General features: G+C 36.7%; 1 long non-coding RNA gene across 1 annotated transcript in view; it reads right to left on the bottom strand.

Annotated features, from left to right (window-relative positions):
- Positions 1 to 6,115, bottom strand: part of LOC310897698 — an 852,780-nt gene that overhangs the window by 640,651 nt on the left and 206,014 nt on the right. The window lies entirely within an intron of this gene.

The following is a 6,115-nucleotide window of genomic DNA, read 5'->3' as shown; positions in this document are numbered from 1 at the left end:
GATAGATAAAAATAGTGTTGAATTCTCCATAAATATGAGAGGTTTGTTTTTTTTTTTTAATATGAGTTTATGATGGTAGCAAAGGAATGACTGCTTTATGAAGGTTGACTAATGCAAAAATCTCCTTTTATAGACAGCATTTATATTAGGTCAAAAAGTCATGGTCAAGAGCAGAAGCAATTCCTAGAGCAGCCATCTGCTTGCGTTCTGTGCAGGCCTCAAATTTTGTTGAGCTTTTCCTCTCCTTACCTCCTCTTTTTCACCTTTAAATCCAAATAGCTTGCTGCCTGGTACATCTTTCTTTCTATCCGTACAGACAACTGTTCAGAAGTGCCATGGCACTTCTGAATGTTTCAGGCCATGATTTTAAATATCTTGAAGTCTGGTGTCTTGTAGCTGTTAGGTTTAGGAGAAGAAAGTCCTGTGGCAAGGCTATCAAACTTATTTTTGTAATCGGATGCATATTCTGTTTCTTCCTCTGCTAGCTATCTAGTGGGAAACTGAGACAAGAGAAGACTCATTCAACAAGTGTGAAGGCTTATCTTTAATCAGGAGATGCTGAACATTTACAGAAAAGGTAATAAACAGAAAAGATTTGGAGGATTTGGAGAAAAGCAGCTGTTAAAAAATACTTCTTCAGAGATCTGAAACGCTGGGACTGAGTCTGAGAGAAACCATTGGGAGAAGAGATCACAGATGAAAGAGAGCGTACAGTTAAAACATCCAGTGTCAGTAAGTGGGTAACGCCTCTACCCAGACTATGTTTGTGTGTATGTACACCCACAGCATCTTGCCTTTGCATTTTTTAATCTCCCAAAGGAGTGTGAATACTTTGCACAGTTGCCATTTTTTATGGCATGACACTCCTTATAAAGAAGAAACCTGGAGCAAATTAGTTATGTTTGCAGAGACACTGGATGATGTATAGATGAATCTTTATTGTTAGCTGATTTGATCTCTCAATTGCAGACGTGCAGATGAGAACCAAATCTTCTGTATTTAAAGTTATTTAAAAATTGCTTTTGGCACCACTACAGAGGATTAACCTTTGGTGTGCAAGTGTACACTAGAGTTTTTACTGCTATTTAAATCAGGGTCAGGAATCTGCAAGGAGTTTCAACCTTCCTTCTATTGAAATGAAACCTTTTTCCCAGGGCTGTTCACCCACTTCAAGGTCTTCTGAAGCATGGGCATGGGGAAGTTTCCAATTTTCTCAACTCTTTTCTATGACATTCTGGATTAGTGCCTATGAAAGGAGCACATGGAAATCACATGCTGACAGAGGCGAAGCTCTACTAAATGCCAGGGACTTACATCTGGTGTCTACATTAAACTGAATAACTTTTTTTTTTTTTTTTCTGTCTTTTCTACAACAGGGACAAGTTCCTTACTGTGGGTGGTTTGTAGTATTCTTAGTCTTTTATTAAAACAGACCATGGAACTCAATACCCGGTCACAATCTGAGTAATGGGTCTTTGCATGGGAAGGCAGCAGAGGCAGAGAAAGTTTGGCACAACATTCCTGATATCTTCCTTGTTACCCCTTGTACTGTAAGGTGTAGCTAGGCAGAGCTCTCCTTCCTTTCTAGGATTACATGTTAGCAACTAAGAAATCATTCTGGCTCTAGAAAAATCTGCGTTCTCTGTGAAAGGTTCTGAAGAGCCCTTCATCAAAGGGCAGGAATGTAAGCTTTTGGCCTCTAATATTGAAAGACTCGGTTTCATTAGGAAGTTACGATCTCAAACATATTAGATAAATAATCTCTCCAACTTGAGCAGGCATTTCCTAGATTCATGCAACCAGAAGCAAGGCCAGTCCTCAACTAGAATTTGAAGAAATTGATTTTACTGTAAATATTTGCTTTGTTTGTATCACCTTCAGGAATGGCACAAGTCTAATGGGAATGCAAGATATCAACCTTTCTCAGACTTTAAAGGAACTCCTTTGAGGTTTAAAGTTTTTGCCTTCATTCTCTAAATATTTCTTTCATTTCCATTTTGTTTCATTGGCTTGGAATTCCCACTGCAAACACATTTGTATTTACCATAACTCTGCAAGAGAAAACAATCCAGAGAGCTATTCATCTGGTGGTGGCATAATTTGCCATAGCTCGACTGGAAATCAGCAGTTGAAAATCTATTCTGCAAAAGTCTTTTTCTTCCTGGAAAGGAATAGAAAACAATGGAAATCTCTCACATACATCTTGACCATCTGGGTTCGGAAAGGTTTCATACTGGTATATTCCAGGTGTATCTAAACTTTCAAGTGCTACTCTGAACTAAATTAAGCATTTGATATCTTTCAGCCAGTCATGATTCTGTCTTATGTCCTCGGTTTTCAAATGGAAATTAGATGCTTTTATCCAAGCCAATGGATAACATTGTTTGTCACCATGATGATAAACCTGGCTAAATGGTGACGCATATGAGTGAAGATGACATATATTTTTTCCATAATGGTAATATAATGTTTGTCTTTTAGTACAGTGAAGCAGCCACTAAGCTGCACCAAAAAGTATTCTAGTTGCTTTGACAATAATAATAATAATAATAATAATAATAATAATAATAATAATAAAAGCCAGACATTCAAGTACAGGGTGAAAGAGCTGTATAAATAAAGGAAGAAATAAGAAGCAATTGCCAGGCCCTCAATCCTAATGTGTGCTGTCTCCACAAAGTCCCATATGTGGCCTCAGAAATTATTTCTTCTATTTTAGTTTGTTTTTAAAATGCAAGCCACATAGAGAGGAGTTTTTCAGCACTCAAATTAATGTATAGAATACTGCAGTGGTAAAAGAAACTATGCTAGCAATGCATATGTAAATTTATTTCTGCCTTTGAACTCTGTTTATACATCACTGTGGAACTCAGCTGCTAGTATTTAGCAGCAATACAGTCTTGCTTACAGTATTTTAGTGCCAAGGGGAAAAAAGGGGATTTCCTTTTCTCAGCAAGGGATTTCAGTGAGAGAGGAAGAAAAAAGGACTGCTCTTGTTGAACTTTTCTCACACATAACTTTTTTTGTTGGCTGTGAAATGTCCACATCTGCAGCTAGAAACACAAGCGATAGATTTCAGTGATCCAAGGTGATACTATTATAAGGGAAATATCAGCAATTCTGTGATTCAACATGCACTTTCCTTGTAAAGGAAAGCCAACATAAAAATACTTCTCCATCTGAGATCAATAAAAATGCCCTAATTTTCAAAGAAATACTCTCGTGGAGCTGTCAAGAAGAGTACTACAAAACTGCATGCTGAAATGTCATTGCCTTTTGGAGAACAACAAATTTTTCTAACACCCAGATCAATGTAGTGTAGAGTCTTAATCAATTCAGACTGAAATTCTTTGAAGTTCTTACGCAAAAGCCAGCTGGTGGAAGTGTGTTGTAAAAAGAGCTATCTGAATTATTCATTGAGAATAATCTGTGTTAAGAATTTACCCTCCCACTGCTCCACCTCCTTTTCAGGATTTGTCTGCAATGCAGTCCTCATCTCTGTGAGTGTTTGGAAAATGGTTTATATTGATGCATTTTTATATAGCTCCAAGAGTTGCTGGATCTCTTGAAAACTATTATTTAAGTTAATTATATTTTGTGACTTGCAGTGTGTGAATACAACACTGTCTAGTAAATCATTTTATGGTATTTCAGGACACTGATAGGATGACAGAAACTTTTTTAACCTAGGTAGTTAAGAATAACAGAGATACGCTATTTGGTTGTCTTTGTGAAATGAACTGATGTATGATTGCATTTTCTGGTCTGCACTTGTCTCTTGCAGACAATAAACTGAGGTGACTAAGTGAGACACATGCACACCCTAGGCTCTTTCCATAAGTGAGGGTGAACTACAGAGGTTGGGACAGGTCTTCTGTGAAATTACTGCCCTTCAGAGGTGCTTGTCCCTTACAGACTGGGTGTGTAAAGGGACTATGAACATCAGGTTGAAGAGTTAAATCTGGATCTAGATGAGATTCTCTGTTTTGAAGTAATTCATAGGTAATATAGATAGGAGATGATTCAATCCAGTTTACATTGGATGACTCCTCTCTGAGATTACCTTTATGGTCAGTGAAGAAGCATAAGTCCTTCTAGGATGCAAACAATTTCATCCTGAGTAGACTTATAAAATAGCTAGATGACTTCTACCGTAAAAGTCTTATTTCCCGTAGGTTCTTGTCATAGGAGCTTAAATAACCAGCTCATATCTGTGTCTCTATACCAAGGGTATGTACATTCAATTAAATTAATCTCACCCACTCAGGTTAGGACTGATAGATACTAGTGGCACTAACCTTTTTACTGCTGTTGGAAAAACATTATCTTTTCCTCTGATAAGAGGATGAAATGAGTTTTGAGTGTCATTGGTACTTATGAAGCGTGCTGAAGTATTCAGTTTCTTCTAATTCTTTTCCAGTGTTATTACCCCTCCAAAAAGATATTGTGAAGGAATATGACATCACATACTTACTCTGCAGGTGGATTACATCAAGAACCCACTTATATCTTTCTTACTAAGTCTAAGTCTACAAAAAGTCATCTTTGGTTGTCTAAGAAAACACAGGCTAAGTGGATACTTCATAGCTGTATAAATGCAACAGAATGGTGACAGAATATTTAAGGGGTAAGATATTGCATAGTGACTCAAAAGTATTTGGGTATAAACTTCATGATGATAAATTTACCCGTGAAATCCAGGAAACCTTTCAAAATGGCTTTCCAATAGATTATCAGTGATAAAAAAAGACTGAGTTTGATAGGTTTATGAATAAGATTGCTTATGTTGGGCCTATTTTAACAGGAGAGGGAGATTTTGATGGCTGTCCTAATCCTGTGTTGCTGCTATCTAAAACTATTGTTAACTCTAAGAATTATTGAATGTCAGAAGTTTGAGTGGATTAAACTTATTCTATAACCATTTGAGAATTGATGCATATATACACCTTCACCAGTAAGCTAGCTAAATAAAACTATCTAACTGCCTATCATGCAAAGGAGACACTTTCCTATGAACACATATCTGAATCCCTTACATGCAGTGAAGCATGCAATTTAATGTAAGTGTTCATTCCAGTTTTTCAGAAATTCACATCTTCCTTTGCCTTATCAGCATCTACTAATGCATTATTTTTCATTATGTGTATATTCAGAGAAGCATGAAAATGCTCACCAGTCTAAAATGCATCTTAGAAGCTATATGTGTATTGTAAAAGATTCTTTCAGATGTACAGAGACACCTGATTAAAACTATTGATTATATGCAGAATAAACAAAATACAAATATTTTAAATGTAATTAGTTAGGGAAAGGAAAAAAAAAAAAAAGAAGAAGAAAAAAAAAGGCTTAGTTAATAGATACGGTTTCCAGGAAAAATATCTTTCATTCTTTACAGTTGATACCAAATTTGTCTTTCCATTCCCCTACTTAGTATATGTGCTAGTGTGGGGGTGGTGGACACAAAAGTAGAAAAGATTAATGGTTTGTTATTTTTATATTCCTTCTTTTATCCTGCAATTGGCTGGTATATGACCTTCCATCTTCTTTTACCAAGTGCAACTCCAAGACTAGAAGTCGCTAGCCTGAGATAATTAAAACGTGGAATCACTCTTGCACAAATGATCAGGTAAGAAGCTGGGGTGGTGAGCACAGATTTTTCCAGCTTGTGTTGCATTGATCCTCTGTCATCAGGCTCAATTAATAGGGTTAAACAGTTATTTAAGAAAGAATTGTGTTGGTATTTTCCATGTGAAGCAGTCACGATGAGGATTGTGTCCTCTGATACACATGATATTTTACTCACAGTGAAGAATATGTGCTACCCTTGGCTATGCCCTTTGTTTAAACTTGTCCCTTGACTTTCTTGAAATAAATGGAGCATATGAAAACACACTAGGGGTATCTTGCTAAACTCTGTGGCCAGTTCAGACCTGCCAAAACTTAACCTCAAATTGGGGGTTTCTAGCTATTGGGACAATATTGTTACTAGGGTTGAGAGGGTGTAAAAAGCACGAAATGTTCCTGCCCACAAATATGCTGGAAAAGATACAAAATAAGTAAGTTTCCTAATATCCTGATCTCCCTCTCACTGACTTTTACTAATGCTTAACAGCTT

This window comes from Anser anser (genome assembly GCF_964211835.1).
Source record: "Anser anser genome assembly, chromosome: 3".
Lineage (NCBI taxonomy): Eukaryota > Metazoa > Chordata > Aves > Anseriformes > Anatidae > Anser > Anser anser.
The sequence above is the reverse complement of the archived record's forward strand: the minus strand, read 5'-3'. Positions and strand labels throughout refer to the sequence as shown.